The sequence below is a fragment of the Ursus americanus genome, chromosome 22, assembly GCF_024610735.1.
Source record: "Ursus americanus isolate L20-20 chromosome 22, mUrsAme1.1.p, whole genome shotgun sequence".
In the NCBI taxonomy this organism is placed as follows: domain Eukaryota; kingdom Metazoa; phylum Chordata; class Mammalia; order Carnivora; family Ursidae; genus Ursus; species Ursus americanus.
The window spans coordinates 28484353-28504365 of NC_142148.1; the positions used below are offsets into that span (position 1 = coordinate 28484353).

Genomic DNA, 20013 nt, shown 5'->3' on the forward strand with positions numbered 1-20013 from the left:
TGGTAGGGGAGAGGTCAGGCTCTGGAAGAGTGTGTAGAATTGGCAGTGTGGCCAGTTTTTGGAATCACAGATAGGCACAGCCCACCAGCCTTCTATCTCAGAAGACCTCCAGGGAGAGGAAGAGAGATTCCAATACTAGGCTCGTAGTTTGGGGCTCTTTTCCTCCCCAACCTTAGTTTCACAACTCCTCACTGCCCAGGCAGCTCTTTGATGCCTTTTAAAAATGTTATCTCCAGTTTTTCTAGCTGTTCTCAGTGAAAAAGGGTTGGGACTATACAACCCAATGTGCCCTCTATGGAAAGGGGGCCTGAGCACTGCTTTGAGATTGTATACAATAAAAAGTCTGCACCGCCAAAGTCATATGCCCCATATGTGTGCAAACATTAAGCACTGGACGTAGGAAGTTTTAGAAATACGTGAGAAAAAATGATGACCTACAAGTTAAGTGATTACAACTTCATAAAAAGTGTGTATGCAGGTGGAGAAGCACCAGAATTGTCCAATGGGAGAGCTGTCTGAAAATTAAAGGCAGTTTGGTGTACTTTTTTGTAAAGTTAAACCCCAATTTTCCCCGCAACATTTTATCACGAAAACTTTCAAACAGTTAAGTTGAAAGAATTTTACAGTGAACACCTGTATACCCACCACCTGGATTCTGCCATTAGCATTTTACTATACTTACTTTATCACACTCCTCTCCATCCCTCTATCCATCTTCCTTAACCACCTTATTTTTGATGCACTTCAAACTAAGTTGCAGTCCTCTGCACTTCCCTCTAACTACTTCAGAATTTCAGTGACTAGAGCCAAGGACAAGGGTTTTGGGCCTGGGGGCAGAAAATTTGGGAACGTTTCTTCTAGTTTAGGATATCAATAACAGCCCTGGAGTGAGAGTCAGTAAAAGGGGGCTGCAATCTGTTTTAGGTACAAAGCTCCAGCAAATGACCCTTGGAAATAGAACGGTGGCCTGGAAAGGCACTTGGCTCTCATTTACTCCAACTTTCTTACTGTCTTGATTTATTTTCATTACAGCATTTAGGAAATTTTCTTTTTACTTGTTTGTTTATTGTCTGTCTCCCCATCCAGAATGTAAATTCCTGAGAGCAGCGACCTTTTCTGTCTTGTTCCCTGCTGTGTCCAGCACATGGTTTGTACTATTTGTTGAGCGAATGATTCATTGTTCCATTTACTAGATGGACAAAGGAGGCCCAGAGAGGGGAAGTGATTTACCTAATGAAATGGGAGTCCTTTACCCTCATCCTCCAGCTCTTCAGTCCAGTCCTTTTCTCGTGAACTCTGTGACTCCTTGGGGCACCTGTGGCGTGACTCACAAATGCCTACCTGTAGGTATATGCTCCAGGGAGCTGAACCTAAAACAGGAATGGGAGCAGGGCGTTAGCCTCTCATGTGGGTGGGCCTGAGTACAGGAAGCCCGCCTCCCCTCCCTCTCTGGGTCTTCCTCTCTTATCCTGTCCTCTTCAAAGACAGCCCTTTTGCCCTGTGGTGATGGGGCAAAAGTGTGGAAACCCTGGGCATCTGGTGGGGTGGGGTGGAGAGTCTGGGCAGCTCTCTACACATGAGCAGACGGGGATGGGACTCTGTTCTCTCCCACTGGAAACTGGTTACCGAGCTGAACTCTCCTTCCCAGAGGCTCCAGGATGGGGTACCCAAGACCCTGCTTCTCCTAGGTCTGAGGTTCTCTCACCTCTATACACACACCACAAATGCTCTGACCACAGTGCCTCTGTCTCATGAAGGGAAGGAACTGCATTTCCTGAGAATGGGTTACTTGCCAAGCTGTACATGCTTCTAATTCTCAGTCCAGAGACTGGGAGGTTCCAGGAAGAGTAGCAGAGGGAGATTTAGGTCACCCAGCCAATGGCTTGAACCCCAGGGCTCTCTGACTCCCACACCCAACCTGCAGTGTTCTCCCAAGTGTGGCCACATCATGTGTGCATGTGCACACGGGGTGTGTGTGTGTGTGTGTGCGCCTTTCAGATGATCTTGAGAATGAACACTTTTTATATTATTTCTTAAGTAAACTCTACCCCCAGCATGGGGCTCAGACTCACCCCCCCTGAGATCAGGTGTCCTACGCTCTACCCACTGAGCCAGCCAGGTGCCCCAACACTTTTTATCTTAATAGTTATTTTCACATATGTTAGAGCATGTAAGTAGCATGTCAAACCTTTTTATGGTATTGCAAGTAAAACTATAAAGAAAGAAATCAACCAAAAGAAGCATACTAAGAGATAATAGGGCAGATGTAAATAAAACTAGCTGGTGGAGTTTGGTCTTAAGGTGCCACTGCTACCCTAGGTACCCAGGTACCTCCTGCACATAGTCATTTTTCTTCAGGGTCCCTAAACGCTTTGAGTTCAGGCTTTTCCGTTTTCCTTTTGGTGTGCAGACAGATTGAGTTGGAACTATCTGGGAAACGTGTGGAAGAACCTGCCCTCACTGGCTGCCCTTGGGGTCTAACAAGAGACTGGGCATGTGGCCTCTGGGCTAGGGTGTTTATCCGGCAGAGGCCCCTGGGATTTGACCCCTCTGGCGCTGCTGAGAGCAAGAGACACAACTCCAGCTAGAGAAGGAACTTCCCTGCCTGGGAGGGGCCAGCCTGAGAGAGGCCCACCGCTGCCTGTATTTCCAGGCCTTGGCTCAGGTCAGCACACACTCATTTATTCCACAAATGAGAAGGGAGAGTGCATTGAGTCCTAAATGGCGCCCCCACCGCAGGCGGTGGTGGAGACTGAAGGTGATAGGGGCACCAACCCGGAGGAAATAGTTGCCGATGTGGTCCTTCTGCACGGCACCCCTTGTCATGAAGAAGAGTTGCCGCCGGCCACTGACTCTTCGCCTGGGGCGCGCCACCCTCCGCAGGCGGCGCAGACAAGGCGTCCGGGATTGAGGCTCCCCTAGCAGGCTCTGCTTGCACACTGCTGTGCAATCTGTCTCCAGTCTGCACGCCCAACCACCCGCCCTGAGCGTCCGGGGGACCGCGTGTGGGGGCCACAACCAGGAGAGTGTGTCACCCGCCACCCACCATGACCGTGTAACCGGCCTTCAGCCACGGACGCCCACGGCCGGTATCCTGCGAACCTGCAGCTGCCGGACAGACGTACGGATAGCTTTCGGGCTCCACACGAGGGGCAGGGAGCCCTGGGGAAGAGGTCCGCGCCCAACCCCGACCCCGGCGCCAGGGACCGGACGCATCTCCAGTCCTTTCCGCGTTTTGAACCTCCCCTCCCCCCTATCCTATCGCAAACAACACCCCCACCGCAGAGCACCATGTGTCGTATTTCTACTCGGCTCGGTGGGAAGCCAGGCCTCGGTACGCGCATCTAGAAAGCGGGAGAGATTTCCCTGGGGCTTGGGTGGGGATGGCGTGAGCTGACTTGACTTAAGACGATACCTACGGTGCCAGGTCCGTTCTAGGGGAGGTCCGTTCTAGGGGCTTCGCAGGTTCCTCTTCCCAAGAGAGCCTACGTACGTCCTTTGAATACCTTGCAGCAATCGGGGGGGGCGGGGAGCGGAATGGAATACATTTGGAGAGAGGGGTGGAAAGACAGCTTTTGAGCTCTAGGCGGTCCTGGTCTCTAGACACTGGTGTAATTCGTTTTTGGCCTCAGTTTCCTCATCTGTAAACTGGGAAGAAGGCCCACGTCCAGGAGTCTGGGGCTGTAGAGAGGCGGAAGGCGTTGGTGTACGCGTGGTCAGTGCTCCCGGGTCTCGCTTGCCCAAGGTTCCGGGGCTCGCCGGGCGCAGGCCCACCTCCCAGGCAGCTCCTCAGCCTAAGAGACCGTGAGACGCGGCTCAGCGCCCCAGGCGAGCGTGCGAACGAGCGCTCGGAGGCGCGCAAGGGCGGAGCCCGCGAGGGCCGGGAGACGCCCTTTCGGTGTGGGCCAACCAGCGCCCGTCTCTGAACCGCCAATGAGGACGCACCTTACAGCCAAGGCCGGGTCGGGAGCGAGGCTGCGGCGAGTGCGGCGCTGACAGAGAGGCGCGCGCGCCATCCAGCTCGGACCCCGGGCCGCGGCCGCCATCACCGCCGCCCGCCCAGTCACCCCTCAGCCGCTTCCCCTCGCCATGGAGGCGAGGCCGCCGCCGCCGCCGCGGAGCTCCGAGCCGCGGGCCGGGCGGCGGCCCTGAGGGCGTGTGGCGGGCCGAGACGCCGCCGCGGAGCCGAGGCGGAGCCGCCGTCCTCGTTCCCAGCGGTCCCGCCCAGCGCCGGACTCGGTGAGTGCTCGCGGCCCCGCCGCCGCCCGGGTGGGCTCCGCAAGGGGGGGCGGCTCCCGGGCGCGGGTGGGAGGGGTCACCGGCCGGAGCCCCAGGCCCTCTTTTCCGGGCAGAACCCATCAGGCGGCTCCAGTCGGACCCCGCGTCCTTGCGCTGTCCGTAGGGGGGGTCCCCGGAAACGTGCCGGACAGGGCGCCGACCCCTCTCGACTGCCCGGGAACTTTGCGTGCGTCCTCTTGGGGCCAGGCCAGGGCGCTGCCATAGTTCATTCTGAGAGAAGAAACTTGAAACAGAACAGAATTTGCTTGGGTCCATTTAATGGAAAGAAAGAAGAGCACTCCTGGCATGAGAAAATTTGCTCTTGCGGAGACCAACTTTTCTTTGCCTTAACCCCCCCCCCCGCGGCCCCTGGCCCAGGTCCCTCTCTTTTCCGCCCACTCCCAACTGTCGAGGCTGCCTAAGAAGGGAAATAGGGGCTCAGAGCTGCCCAGAAATCAAAATGAGCCAGTTGGGAATGCAGATCCCCTTACTTTTTACTTTTGGTAAATAAAATAAAGAATATTGTTTTTTGGAAAATTCGTTCCTAATTGTATTTCCTGAAGATAAAAATAATAATGGCAGGGCTGAGGGTTTTTGTTTGTTTGTTTTGAGCTCAGTGATGATGTTTGTAAGACTGGAAAAGAGAAATGTTCAAGACCTCCCTAGGCAGGTAAATGCCTTCAGAAACCTTTACCCAGGGTAGGGATTTGTGCTCTAGAACCAGTCACATCTCCCAGGAGATGTCTTCATTTGCCACCTGCTTGCTGTTAAGGCAGCCTAGAACCAGAAGATGGTGGGCGAGGAGAGAACTGAGGGTGGAAGATGGGCGAACATCTTCCTGCCTGGCCACTCCTTCAAAAAACACAGATCTGATGCTGTCACTTGTTTACTTAAAAACTCCTCGCTCTCCTTTTCCCGTGGGATGAAGCCCAAAATGTCTTATCAAGTCATACAAGGCCCTGGATGATCTTGCCTCAATTTACTTTTAGCTTAATCCTTCGATTCTCCTTTCCCTCATCCCCAGCCATTTGGAACTGCTTGACTGCCTCTTCACATGCCTTTGCTCTTTCCTCCCCTGCCATTATCTGCGAAGCTCTAGCTCTGTCTTTAAAGACCTTCTCATCTGAGAAGCTTCTTGAGGCCAGGAGCTGTGTCTTGTTTACCTTTCCATTTCCCATGCTAAGAGGATTCTTCCTATCTGTTGTCTTGTAGGTCGTATCCCATCTCTTCCCCTGTATGTCTCTTGTCTGTTTACTTCCAGGTACCCACTTGCTAAGAGAATCTTTTGCTGAGTGTTTCCTGAAGGCCTGCTTGCAGAGTCTTTGGCACATCTTGGATGTTTAGTATCTCAGATTGCCCATCTCCCAGTGTCCATCTCACCCAGTCCCCATAAGTAGTTAGCAGGCAGGAACCGGCACGATGGTCTCCAGTCTGCTTGACTGTCTCTGAAAGCTCAAAGCCCCCATGGTCTCTTTTCACCTCTGCCTGCCCCAAGCGGCCTGGCTAATAATATATGCATTCTAAAGCATGTGGGATCCAGGAGGTTGTTTACTGGGTACCTTTTAGCCACTTGTTTACCATCTGGATGAAATTCAGAACCCGGAAAGGCTAATCATGTCTTTTAAGTAAAGGCGTTCATGTGCCTTCTATTTGCCAGGTGAAGTGCTTGGGATACAAAATTAAAGCAAGGAAGTCCAATCTTTACCTTTTAGGAGCTCACAGTCTAATACAGGGCAGGTGGATACAAATACCTCACAAGTGCTCTGAGAATGTGATAATGATAATATCTATTGTCTTTTATTTGCCTTGTGAGAGACTGTGTAATAAATTCATTCCATGAATTATCTTATTTAATCCTTTCAACAGTCAAGTAGGGGCTTTTTCCTGTTTGACAAGGGTGGAAACCGAGGCCATATAGGGGGCACATGAGGGAATATTCAGGATTTGAATCTTGGCAGTCTAGTTGCAGAACATCTGTCAGGCTGTATAGAGAGCATTCCTTTCCTGGGAGGGGGCCTTTGGGTCACGGAGGTTGCATACGAGTTTGTGTGTGGTAGACTAGATAGGATATAGGAAAGAAGGAGCAGCACGTGAGGTCTTGGAAGTGGAAGGAGTCCATTGTCCTTGGGGAACAGGGAGAGATTAAAACAACTGGATTGGGTAGAGGGGAGAAGGGTGGGAGATGAAATTAGGGTGAGTTTGCAGGGCTGTCTCGAGTTTGGGCAGTGGAGAGCCACTGGATGATTTTAAAGTCAGGGACTCTGGGCTGAGTAAACTTTGGAAAGGTCATTTCGGGGCAGTGTGGGACCAGAAGCTGATGCCCCTGCAATTTGGAGGCAATGCTCAGGCCCTGCAGGGGTGGAATCATAGCCTCTTAGACTCAGAGGGAGGCCTAGAGAGAATCCTCAGTTTTAGGAAAAGATAAATACATGTGAGAAAACACTCCAGCAGAAAAGAAAAGAAAAAAAAAAAAGAAGAAGAAGAAGAAGAAGAGGAGAAAACACTCCAGCAGTATAAAAGGGAACATAGAGGAAAATAAGTCTCCCTCCTACCCTGAACTCTCCAGAGATGACTGAAGTTTCCAGTTTCTGTGGCCTTACATAAACACTGTTTCTTTATAAACATGTGTCTACCTATCCATATTCCTCCCCGCATGGTACATATCAGTCACACCTTTTTCCTTTTTAATGTATTTAGGAAATCATTCCATATTAGTAGATATAAAGCTGTTAATTCTTTCTTTTGACATTTTTTACTTTTTTCATTGTGTGGTTGCGCTGTAATTTGTAATTAGTCTTCAGGTTAAACCACATTTAAGTTTTTCTATTACAGTGTTAAGATGGATGTTTTTGTACATAGTACTTTGTAAGGAGCTCATGTGTAAAGTTAACTGAACAATATATTTCTAAAAATGGAATTACTGGGTTAAAGGATATATGTGCATTTAAAATTTTCAGACATATAGCCAAATCACCACCCTTTCAAGGTGTTTGTACTAACTTAAAAAAAAAAAAAGGTGTTTGTACTAACTTGATCATTCTCCTCCCAAAAAATGTGAATGGGACTCAGTGGATCATCATCAGAGGGTACATCAGGATTGCCTGGGATGCTTTTTCAGATATCATACGCCTACTTTTCCCTCACCTAATCTCCTCTCATGTGATTTTAACTGATTTCTTTCAGTTTACAAAGGGAGACAATAGGTTCAGAAGGATAAGTGACTTGTGTGACTTGTCCGTGTGGGTAGTGGTTGTTTTTTAAGCAGTTCTGATATTTGTATTTGCCCAGCACTTTTCATTGGAGGCACTCAGTCGATCTGTAAACATTGTTGCATTATTTTTCTCCACCTTCATGTGGAAAAAGAGATGCAGGTGAAGTTTGAATATGAGTTATAAGCAGGAAGCTGGCCAAATACAGATCTTGTCTTTCTACTTCTAATGCAGTAACTAATAAATGTTCCCAAATACCAGAGCTGAAGAAATGTCTTTTTAGTGAGTCTGAGTACAACAAAAATAGCACTATATAACACTAACTTAATAAAACTGAACAGCAAACCCATAAATAACCCAGCATTAAAATATGTTTTATTTTTACGTATTTATTTTGTAAAAAGATTTACTTATTTTAGAGAAAGAGAATGCAAGCACACGGGGCAGAGGGAGAGGGAGAGAGACTCTCAAGCAGACTCCATGCTGATCGTGGAGCCTGACATGGGGCTCGATCTCATGACCCTGAGACCATGACCTGAGCTAAAACCGAGAGTCTAATGCTTAACCATTGGAGCCACCAGGTGCCCCAGAATTTGTTTTCATATATTCTCTGTAGGGACAGTTGGGTGGCTTAGTCAGTAAAGCGTGAAACCCTTGATCTTGGGTCATGAGTTCAAGTCCCACGTTAGATGTAGAGTTTACTTAAAAAAATATATATATATATATACATAGATATATGTATATATATTCTCTATAGAAAAGAGAGTTTACTAAGTGTAAAACTATATTTGCTTTATTTTTAAAGTTTTAATACCAGTTGACATACAATGTTACAATAGTTTCAGGTGTACAGTATAGTGATTCCATACATCACAAGTGTACTCCCTAATCCCTCTCACCTATTTAGCCCATCCTCCTGTCCAAACTATATTTATTTATTTTTAAGTAGGCTCCACACCCAAGGTGGGGCTTGAACTCGCAGACCTTGAGATTGAGAGTCACATGCTCTACCAACTGAGCCAGGCAGGTGCCCCTATATTTACTTTATTTTATTATTTTTTAAAGATTTTATTTATTTATTTTGACAGAGAGAGAGAACACAAGCAGGGGGAATCGGAGAGGAAGAAGCAGGCTCCTAGCGGAGAAGCCTGATGTGGGGCTCGATCCCAGAACGCAGGGATCACGCTCTGAGCCAAAGGCAGATGCTTAACGACTGCGCCCCCCAGGCGCCCCCCTATATTTACTTTAAATTCACATCTGTTTGTGTCAGTATACAGGCATACTTTTTTAAAAAATATTTATAATCAGTATATACAGGATATGATTGTTGTATTCTTGAATAACATATTTTTTATTTACTCATTTATGTTTCTCATTTAAATCACAGAATAGTAATCTGTGCATTGATAACTAGTTTGTGCAATCTTTTAAATTTTTTCCTTTATCCTTTTTACTATTATACTTTTTTGTTAAGATTTATTTGGGAGAGAGAGTGAGCATGTACTGGCATGAGCAGGGACGGGGGAAGGGGCAGAGGGAGAGGGAGGGCTTGGTCCACCCATGAGATCATGACCTGAGCTGAAACCAAGAGTCAGGCGCTTAACCGACTGAGCCACCCAGGTGCCCACCCCCCAAAATAAAACCTTAAAAAAAAAAAAAAAGATACTGGGGCACCAGGGTTGGGGATCAAGCCCTGTGTCAGGCTCACATGGTGGGAGTGGAACCTGCTTAAGATTCTCTCTCTTCCTCTGCACAAGCTCCCCCCCACCCCGCCACCACCTTAAAAAAATAAAAAAAATAAAATAAAAAAAAAGTATTTTTAAGTAATCTCTGTATCTACCGTGGGGCTTGAACTCACAACCCTGAGATCAAGAGTTGCATGCTCTACTGACTGAGCCAGCTAGGTGCCCCATAAATGGTACTTTTGAGCACCCTTGCTCAAATACTTCTTTTGGATTATTTTCTTGGACTCTTGCCCCTAAAATGGGTTCACTGAGTCAGGTTACAGTTGCGGTTCCAAATCGCTATCTGGAAAGGTTGAACTAAATTATAATACCATCAACAATTTATGTGGCCCTGTTGTCTGACAGTCCAGCCAATGCTATTACAAACACAACCTAATACTTGATTTTATTAATTCAACTGAAATATACTGGTACTTGGAATTAGGCTTAATTTATAGTATCCAACAGTTATGTATCTAAAGGCAACTTATTTTTGAAGAAAGACATGGTTAATAGGTCAGAAACGTTTTGGAAATTTAGGATAAGATCATACAGATATGAAACGTGAGACTAGATGCTGTTCAACTGAAAATAGTAGACATTGTGCCAGAAGCTGGGGATATCCCAGAGTAGCATGGATGTGATGTCTATCCTTTCCCATTTGTGGGCTAATGCCAGAGAGGTTCAGTATTAGACAATACTTATGAAGGCCCTGAGCTGGGAAGGGGTTTGGTACCTTAGGGCATTGCTTCTCTAACTTGAATGTTCACATGAACCATCTGGAGACCTTGTTAAAATGCCAAGTCCTGATTCAGTGTGTCTGGGGTGGGACTTGGGATTCTGCATTACTAACCAGCTCCCTGGTGAGGCAGATGCTGCTGGTGGGTGGATCACATTTGGAGTAACAAGGCCTAATTGAGACGTTGGTGATTAAGAGGGGTAGTTCTTCACGCTGACTGCACTTTAGATTCACCTGGGAAACTTAAAAAATCAGGGATGCAAATACCCCACCCCCCAGGTATTTTGATTTAATTGGTCTAGGGTGGGACCTGAGAATGTATAAATATTTTTAAGTCCCCAAGTGTTTCCCATATGCATCCAGGGTTGAGAACCACTGGACTAGAGAGATGCAGGAGCCAGAATTGAGGGCCCTATGTAACATGCTGGGATTTTGGACTTCATCCTGAAGGCAGAGCTAAGCCATTATAGGATGATAAGGAGGAGAGTGAACTGATCTGATTTGCAGTTGTAAAAAGTTCACTATGCCTGCAATCTAGAGCGGTAGTTTTCAAAGTGAGGTAGATAAGATGACTCACTGGGATGCTGGGGGAAATTTTAGAGCTTTTTATTATTTTTATCTAAAAAATGGTAAAACATTAAATTTAGGGATTGTCACTGCATCTTCTTGGGTCTGTAAGTCAGTGCACTGTGTTATCTGTAGAACTTTGGGTGTCCTGAAGGAAGAGAAGGGAGTTCTGCAGTGAGCAAGCACAGCCATAGTCATACATTTCCTTTCAGTGTATTGCAACATTGATAACAGTTTATATTACCTAGTGTTTTTTTTTAAATTAAACTAACCTTCACAAAATGGACAAGTGGCTTAAAACAATTTCTGCAGAGAAACCAGTGACTGAAGAAAATCCTAATGCAAGCAGAAGCAAACAACGGCAGAGCTGACCCTTGTTCAACTCCTATTACAAACTGTCGCTGAGCAATTAAATCAGTTTAAATACGTCAGCTTTTATTACATTAGAAAGTATCAGGAAGCCTATTTGAAACATGCATTTACATCCTTGGTCATTATTAGGAATCTTATTTTAAGAGTAAGTAGAACCTTGTGATATAAAATCATAAAATACAAGGCTGTCATTAGTACCAGGACATTTGAAAACTAAGCATATGGAGCATAAAGAGAACCTCTGCATTTTTCTCTTTCCAGTGATGTTTAAAGTCATAGGCTATTCAGTCAGATGCTGTACATAATTTTACTAACCCAGTGATTAAAGTATATATTTTGAGGTTTCTTGTTCTTATGAAAGACAGAAAGGCACATACCATTGACAGGTTCTTCCTGTTGCACCCCACCCCCTAAAAGGCTTGCTTTAAAAAAGACTGGAAAACAATATGTCAAGAAACCAAAATGCATTCCTTTTTCAGCAAATACTCTTGTACAATGAATAGAAAATGTTGCTGAAGATTTGAACAATATTGGGACAAATTTTGCAGTGTGGGAGGTTTGCTATATATATGTAGTTATAAAAGTATAGAAGCTTCTATCATGTGTTAGTATTTGCTAGATTTTCTTTTAATAACTAAATTCCCCCAAAATCACATCTTTTGTGAGCTACTGGAGGAAGGTTGTACTGGAGAAGACATTTTCTTAATAGTAAATGACTGCCTTAGTAACATTGCTATGTTAAATCATTGTCTAAATGTAAACTATTGACAGCTGCTTTGACCGAATAAAAGGATGAAATTCATTCACTGCCACTTAATGATTATTGAGGCAGGTTATCATATGTTGGCTATCTTGTAGTAAAATTGATGTTATGCATTTCACTTTCTTTTTTTGCATTTTTCTTTTACAAAAAATTTGACTTTTTCTGTATGTGCTACTTGGCAAATATTATTTGAAAAACTAATATCCTTAATCTGTCTCAAGTAAAGTTGTTATTTTAACAGTGACTGAAAAATAACTGCTTTTTTTCTTATAAAGAAATGTGCTATGCAATAGCCTTTTCCTAGTGATTAAAAAATAGCTTTATTGAAATATAGTTTACGTATCATAAAGTCACCGTTTTAGGGGCGCCTGGGTGGCTCAGTTGGTTAAGTGTCTGACTCTTGGTTTCTGCTCAGTTCATGACCTCAGGGTCATGAGATTGAGGCCCCCCCCCCCCGCCCCCGCCGTGTGAGTGTGCTCACTCTCTGTCTCTCTCAAATGAATAAATCTTAAATACACCCTTTTAAAATGTACTGTTCAGTGGTTTTTAGTATATTCTTGAAGTTGTGCAGTCATCATCACCATCTAATTTCCGAACATTTTCGTTATCCCAAGAAGAAATTCTGCACCCATTAGCTTCATTCTCCATTCAGCCCTTCCCCTAGCCTCTGGCAGTCAGTTATCTTTCTGTCTATGGATGTGCCTGTTCTGGACACATCATATAAATGGAATCCTTCAATGTGTGACTTTTACTTAGCGTAATGTTTTTGGGGTTCATCCATGTTGTGGCATGTATCAGTAATTCATTGCTTTTTGTAGCTCAATAATATAATGTTCCATTGTATGAATATACCAGTTTTGTTATCCATTAATCAGTGAACATTTGGGTTGTTTCCCCTTTTTGCCTCTTGTGAATTTCGTTATGAACATGTAGATGTTTCTGTGTGGACATATCTTTTCATTTCTCTTGGGTATATACCTAGGAGTGGAATTGCTGGGTTAAATGGTGATAACTGTTTAACTTGTAGAGGAGCTGCCAAAACTTTTCTAAAGCAGCTGCACCATTTTACAGTTCCCAGCAGCAATGCACGAAGGCTCCAGTTTCTCCATATCATCAGCAACACTTGTTACTCTCTTTTTTTTTTTTTTAAGTAGTCTCCACGCCAGTGTGGGGCTGGAACTCAAAACCCGAAGATCAAGAGTCGCGTGGCTGGAACTCACAACCCCAAGATCAAGAGCGGTGGGGTCCGCCATCTGAGTCAGCCAAGCGCCCCCTCTGTCTTTTTTTTTTTTTTTTTTAAAGATTTTGTTTTATTTATTTGACAGAGACAGCCAGCGAGAGAGGGAACACAAGCAGGGGGAGTGGGAGAGGAAGAAGCAGGCTCCTAGCACAGGAGCCTGATGTGGGGCTCGATCCCAGAACGCCAGGATCACGCCCTGAGCCAAAGGCAGACGCTTAATGACTGCGCCACCCAGGTGCCCTAGCCCCCTCTGTCTTTTTCATTGTAGCTGTCTTAGTGGGTGTGAAGTGGTATCTCATTGTGGTTTTGATTTGCATTTCCCTGATGACTCATGATCTCATTGCTATTTTGTTACACCTATAAAAACTCTCATAATTTTACACATGAAAAACTTGGAAACATAAATTTGTTACCTGATAAAAATCTCCAAATGTATTTCTAAAAAAAAATCTGGGTGATCTAATGAAATAAAGGACCTAGACATTGATCATGAGTGGTTGTTAAAGCCATTAGAGAACTCTATAATAATAGAAGGATCAGGCTGACAATCTTCTGATCAATTATGTTATCTCCAAAGTGGATACAACCAAACCTTATATTCCTTTAGTGTGGTACAATAGGAAAAAATATAACACCATTCATGAAATACTGTCTCCCCTACAAAATCAAACCTGAGTCTTAATTAAACTTCTGGATCTAACTATGTTTACAGAATGTAGTTAGAAAATCATAATGTGAGAAATTCTGTAGAAGAACCAACCCAGTTGCTTCACATAAATGCAAAAAATTGGAGGGATTATTACAGATTAGAAAAGACTAGAGACCTATTCACTCAGTGTAATTAATACGTAGACCTTGTTTAGATTCTGTTTCATACAAACCAACTGTAAAAAGATATTTATGAGGGGCGCCTGGCTGTCTCATTCGGGAGTGTCTGAATCTTGATCTTGGGGTCGTGAGTTTAAGCCCCACATGGGGTATAGAGATTACTTAAATCTTTTTTAAAAAAAGACATATGTATATTTTTAAAGATTTTATTTATCGTTAGAGCAAGCGAGCACAAGCAAGGGAGCAGCGGGCAGAGGGAGAAGCTGGCTCCCCCTGAGCAAGGAGCCCAATGTGGAACTCAATCCTAGGACCCTGGGATCATGACCTGAGCCGAAGGCAGACACTTAACCAACTGAGCCACCCAGAAATCCCTAAAAAAAAAAAAAAAAAAAATTTATGAAACCATTGGGAATAATTTGAATATCATCTGTACATTAGATGGTTTCTAAACAATTATTTTAAAGTATGATAATATATTGAAAGATTCCTTTCTCTTAGAGGTAAGTACTGAAGTATTTCTCTCTGAAAAATAATTCATTGTGCTTGAACGTTTATAGATACTTTATCATAAGCTGGTTAATAGGCATAAAAGAGTTTATTATAGAGTTTGCACTTCTTTTGTGTATGCTTCAAATTTTCCATACTAAAAGTTAAAATACTCCAAGTGAATAGTTTTAGTGGGTTTCAAATTCATTTGTTAGAAATAAAAAAATATACCGTCTTCTGATTAGTTTTCAAGAGTAATTACATCAGGGAAGGTGAACATTTGCCAGTCAGATTTAAAGGAAAATGTTTGGGGTAGGATATGGTTGGATATTCATATCCATAATGGTTGGGGTTGGAAAAATAAATATCACGATTTAGTAAGCACTGCCATAGCGTTCCTTCCTTTTGAACCCATGTTTCTTTTTGGCTATGATAGCCATTAAAACCAAGTATTGACTTGAGACCATCTTTTAGATTGCTCTGTCATGAAGTATTAGAATGAGGTTTTTCAAGCATAGTGAGAAATATTTAATTATATGGGCCACACTAATATTTTTAAGATAAGTTTAATAATATATTAGTGATAGCAGTTTTTATACTTAGCATATACTTACCCATATAAAAACCATAATTGTGATCATTATTCTGTTATTTGAAAGTGAATGTTTTGTAGTGTTCACATGTATAGTACCTTTATCATATTTATAGGTGAACAGTTGTTGGGGGTGTGCACATGGATTGATTGGCTGGTCTGTAGTCAGAAGGTTTGTCATTACTGTGGAGAATGAACTGGATAGAGCATAGAGACTGATTTGGTGATTGTTAGAGGAGATTTGGCCAGGAATGGTGGCATTCTGGACTGATTTGGGGTCAGGGGAGTGGGGATGGAGATGGGGAGGGAGATAGGTGGATAATTATGACTTCTTTTTTGAGTGTGCACGTGAGTGCACGAGAGGGAGAGGGAGAGAAAATCTCAAGGAGGCTCCGTGATGAGCATGGAGCCTGACACAGGGCTTGATTTCATGACCCTGAGATCATGACCCAAGCCGAAACCAAGAGTCAGACTCTTAACTGACTGCGCCATCCTGGCAGCCCAGGTGAATAAGTATGATTTAAGAAATAGAAATGTTAGTAGGTTTCCAGAACCCAGGCTTTTTAAGAGAGATGATTGTTAATGAACTGAGCTGCTGTGTGTGGGAAGAACTTGAAACGGCTTAATATAATACTGTAAGTACATTAATACTACCCGTTAATAAAGAAAATGTCTTCCATTGATGTATCAGCAGTACTGTTACCAGAGCAATGTGGAATAGTTCCAGGACTTCAACTGTTCTAAAAGGAACTGGGGGAGGGGTGGCAGAGCTTTTACAGGGATGCTTCTGTTCTCCTGGTGGTCCTTTCCATGTCTCCAGTGATGTGAATGCTTTACCCACCTATCAGGGAGGGAGGCCAGTCCCTGATTCAGTGCATCAGCCTGCTTTCTCTGTGAGACCTCTGCTCTCCAGTGCTCCTTACTACCCGCCTAAACCTGCATATATGTTGACAGGGGCTAAATTCACAGTGACTTCCAGCTGGTGTTTCTCTCTTTTCTCAGTCTGGGGTGCTAGCCTGCCCAGGGTTTTGCTACTAGTTGACAGAAGTCATAGAAGATTCTTTTTCTTGTAGTTTGTACAGTAGTGCTGTTGGCAGTGAACCTCTAAGGCAGTGATTTTCAATAGTGGGTGTCTGGTGGAGAGGAGGCAAGTTTGAAAAAGCATTCTTTGAAAAAAGAAAAGAACTTGGTTTTATGTTTTTTAGTCAGTGTTTGTATTTTAAAATTTGGCTTCATTTAAAATCATGTATGCATTTGAATAATTAATACATGTGTATGTTAAAATATTCCAATATTTTTATTGTGTACTAAAAATATACAATAAAAGGTAATTCTCCCCCATTTTCTAAGTTCCCCTTTCCAGGGGCATCCCCAAGTACTGTGAAACTTGTGAAACCTTCCAGAAATAGTACACACCCATACAATGTGTTTCTTTTCTTTCTTTATTTTTTTTTAAGATTTATTTATTGATTTTAGAGAGAGAGTGTGTGTGTGTGACAACATAGGGGTGAGGGGGCAGAGGGAGAGGGAGAGAGAGAATCCTTAAACAGACTCTGTACTGATCGTGGAGCCCGACACTGGGTTTGATCCCAGGACCCTGAGATCATGACCTGAGCGGAAATCAAGAGTTAGCCGCTTAACCATCTGAACCACCCATGTGCCCCCACTCCCCTTTTTTAAAGATTTTATTCTTAGAGAGGGCGAGAGAGAGAGAGAGAGAGAGAGTGTACATGAACAGGGGGAAGGACAGAGGGAGAGGGAGGGGTAAAGAATCTTTTTTTTTTTTTTTTAATATATTTATTTATTTGCCAGAGAGAGAGAGGGAGAGGGAGCGCACAAGCAGGGGGAGCGGCAGGCAGAGGGAGAAGCAGGCTCCCGGAGGAGCAAGGACCCTGATGCAGGACTGGACACCAGGACCCTGGGATCATGACCAGAGCCAAAGGCAGATGCTTAACCAACTGAGCCACCCAGGCGTCCCAGGGGGAAAGAATCTTTTTTTTTTTTTTTTTTAAAGATTTTATTTATTTATGTGACAGAGAGACAGCCAGCGAGAGAGGGAACACAGCAGGGGGAGTGGGAGAGGAAGAAGCAGGCTCATAGCGGAAGAGCCTGATGTGGGACTCGATCCCGGATCTCCAGGATCACGCCCTGAGCCGAAGGCAGGCGCTTTAACGACTGCGCTACCCAGGCGCCCCAAGAGGGGGGGGGAAAGAATCTTAAGCAGACCTCCATACTGAGTGAGGAGCCATCTGGGGGCCTGATCTCATGACCCTGAGATCATGACCTGAGCTGAAACCAAGTCCGATGCTTAACTGACTGAGCCACCCAGGTGCCCCCCCCATACAATGTTTCTTGTTTGACATTTCAGCTAACATTAAAGGAGGGTATGAGCATTTTATGTTTATGAAAAGGGGTGTTAAAGCAGATTGGGATGTGCTGTTCTTACCTTTGGGTAAGGAGTGGTGGGGGTTATGTGGAGTTCAGTTCTTTCTCTAGTGTTAGTGGGTGAGATTGCTTAAATAATATTTATTCAGTTGCACTTAGTTTTCAAAGGTTCTGTTTTGAAGGCTATTGTAGAGCAAGTGGTGGTTAACAGCAGCTCACTTAATCTGTTTTTTTAACATCTGAGTGGGGCTTTTGTGCACAGAAAGGACTACTTAAAATTACTTGGGTTTAAATTAATATTCAGTTTATTTAAGTGTCAAAAAATTTAGTTTTCCTTTAGTCTTGTTATTGTACTTGTAAGCATTATAATTTTTTTAAAAGATTTTGTTTATTTGAGAGAGAGGAAGGGCGTGAACAGGGGGAGGGGCATAGGGAGAAGGACAAGCAAACTCCCCACTGAGCTGGGAGCCTGGTGCTGGACTCCATCCCAGGACCCCCGAGATCATGACCTGAGCTGAAGTCAGACGCTTAACCAGGTGCCCCATAAGCATTGTAATTTTTGTATAGAAATAAGAGCAATAACTTGTACTCACTGTTTAATTAATGTTTATTCAAGTTTAACAGATTAAATTCTTCCATATTCCTTTGTTAGTAAATTACATTTCCTTGGATGTTTAAAATACACTTATACATTCAGTCTGTCAAGCACTAGTCCTTGATAGTTCAGAGTTGCCACCTTAACAAGCAGAATCTCCTTAAGCACTTGAGCAATGCTGAGAAATTAAACTTACAAATTTAGTAAAGCAGACTCTCTTAAGGCTTCCAGTGCTTTTCACTAGCTGAATCTGAATTACCCACATGTAAAAACCACATATCCTAAAACTTAACCGAAAGTATTAGTACTGTGTGTTTGATATACCTCTTCTTGTTGTTCATATCTTTTTCTTCCAGAGTTGTAATGTCATTTACCCAGTAAAGGAGGAAATGGGAAAATGTAGAAGGGATGGGAGAGGGAAAAGAGAGGGAAAAGAACTGTGTAAATATTAAGTGTAAATGTATTTACTCTCTGAACTATCTTTCCAGGCATTCTTTGACAGAGTGTCCTGGTTTTTCTATACCTCTGTGGCCATTCCTGGGTTCCCTTAAGCCCCTCTTCTCTGATCACTCTTGGACTTACGAAATATTTCCATCCTCAGCCTCTTGTGTTTCATCCTACATAATCTTCCTGGAGGCCCATGCCTAAGCCCATGATTTCAGCTTCCAGCTCCTTGCTAATGAGGAGAAAATTTGTCCTCGGCACAGACTGGATGATAGCCAACAGCCTACTACTGCTCATCTCCGTTGGGCTGTTTCCTAGGCACCAACAGGCTCAGAACTGCCCTCATCTTCCCTTTAAATGTGTTATTTTTATATTCTCAATTTTGATGAGTGGCACAACCCAGTAACCCAGACCAGAAACTTGGATGATGGTGTTCATCTGGTTAGTGATGTATTCTTGTTTTACCTTCAATATTTCTCAAATTTTTCTAATTTCTTCCATCCCTTTTGTCCCTTAGTTCAGGTTTTTTCTCACTTAGATAACTGCTGCAGTTTCCCTAGATGTCTATTCATTATTACTTCCTTGTTCCAGGTCATTTATCACATTGCTATAAGAGTACTCTTTTTTTAACTTCCTTATCTAATCACAGCACTCTCCAGTTTAAAATCCTCTGGGTAAAATCCAAACTGCTTATCAGACCAAGCTTTTGCAGTCCAACCCCTCTTAGCCTTTTAATCTTACCTTTTTCCTGTGCCCACTGTGCTATATTCTTTCAGATCCTCTGCCTTTGGCTGGACTAACCATCTCCCTCTTTTATTATAAGTCTTTATATGAGGGTCACCTCCTCCAGTGAGCATTGCGTTACAGACAGCCCGACTCTGATCTAGGTATATAAATCCTATGCTTATTTCTGTCGAGTCACTTACTATGTAATGTGATAATCTATACGTTCATATTGTATAATCACATATTAGCATATGCAGATAAATGTTCTTAGAATGATGCTGGTGGTTCAAAATGTGTAGTAATATGTAATTTTGCTGAGGCACAAATTCATGTGACTTGCACCTTGAGTTTGGCAGCAAGTGAGTTCACTTAGCTCTTCAATGAGCCTAACCTTGCTCAGCATCTAGAGCTGTCTTTTTATTATTTCCTGCTTTTTCCTATTCATCTTTTCATTTTGTAGGTTTTATTTTCTGATTCCCAAACTGGAAAATAGTTTTAAACAAGAAACTTTAAACCCCCATTATGCCCTTAAAACTCCGAAGGTTTTTGAGGTGCCTTTTTTTTCCTCCTCTTATCCCTGTTATCTTTGGCATTTAGTCAGGGGTTGCAAATTCAAATATGTTTTTGGAGGCCAGGCAGGCGATGTGTATGAGAAAAGTAGAAATACTGGGTTCTGTACCACACTGGAGGTTCCATGGCCTATCTAAAACAGTTCACATTCAATTCTTTTTATAACACACTGTGCTACTAGTTTGTGACTGTCACTCTTAACTGCCAGGGATTGTACATATATGATTCAGTTTATCTTTCTCCTTGAAATCGAATTCATTAAACAAAAACTTAAACCATACTATTATTCTTCTAGGCCCATCTGGTCTGTCACCTACTTAGTGAAGTTTCCTGAATTTACCCAGAGATTATATTTTTCTTCTTTTAGTTTTGGCAAAACGACTGTACTATTTTTTTTTTTTTTTTAGAAGATTTTATTTAGGGTCACCTGGGTGGCTCAGTCGTTAAGCGTCTGCCTTCAGCTCAGGGCGTGATCCCAGTGTTCTAGGATTGAGC

The 20013-nt window shown here is 43.5% G+C and overlaps 1 protein-coding gene across 3 annotated transcripts in view; it reads left to right on the top strand.

Annotated features, from left to right (window-relative positions):
- The first annotated feature begins 3955 nt into the window (after positions 1 to 3955).
- The window catches only part of PTPRA (protein tyrosine phosphatase receptor type A), a 151796-nt gene continuing 135738 nt past the window's right edge, over positions 3956 to 20013 (top strand). For all 3 annotated transcript variants that reach the window (XM_045808019.2, XM_045808011.2, XM_045808028.2), the window contains exon 1: positions 3956 to 4239. The gene's annotated coding sequence lies outside the window, so the exon portion shown is untranslated. The remainder of the gene's footprint in view (positions 4240 to 20013) is intronic.